Consider the following 738-nt stretch of genomic DNA (forward strand, 5'->3'; position numbering starts at 1 on the left):
TTACACGAGGTCACACTGCCAGCAGGTGGCTGGCTGGGACTTAAATCCAGTTCCAGCTCTGGTGGCATAGTGCCTAAGGCATTTGACTGCTAACCAGAAGGCTGGAGGTTCAAACCCACCAGCCACTCCTCAGAAGGAAGACTGGGCAATCTACTTCCATAGAGATACTGCCTTGGAAACCCAAGAAGGAAGGGGTCACTATGAGTTGGGTCCGACTTGACAGCAGTGAGTTTGGTTTTTGGATGCTCCTTTAACCCATGCTTTTAATCATTATGCTATCCTGGTCCTCTGGCACTGACACGCCAAGAAGGCAGGTACTAACGGTGTAGGACTGCTAGCAACCACCAGGGTAAAATGGTGTCTACTTTGGGAAAGAAAAATAGTAAGTGCACAATAAGAAGACTGTTCACATTTATGTCCACTTCTTACACATCAGGCACTGTTCTAGAGCTTTCTGTATGTGAATTCATTCAACCCTCTCAACAACCCCGTGGATTAAGTACAGTTATTGTCCCATTTTACAGATAGGAAAACTGAGTCAGGTTTGCATTTTCAAATGTCTTCTGACCTAAGGCATTTGACTGCTAACCAGAAGGCTGGCACTTCAAACCGACCAGCTACTCCTCAGAAGGAAGGTTGGGCAATCTACTTCCACAGTCATACTGCCTCGGCAACCCAAGGAGAGGTCGCTATGAGTTAGATCCGACTCCACGCAGTGTGTTTGCTTTTTTTTTTTTT

Source organism: Orycteropus afer, unplaced genomic scaffold (assembly GCF_000298275.1).
Source record: "Orycteropus afer afer isolate SDZICR_OR568_19922 unplaced genomic scaffold, OryAfe1.0 scaffold00048, whole genome shotgun sequence".
In the NCBI taxonomy this organism is placed as follows: domain Eukaryota; kingdom Metazoa; phylum Chordata; class Mammalia; order Tubulidentata; family Orycteropodidae; genus Orycteropus; species Orycteropus afer.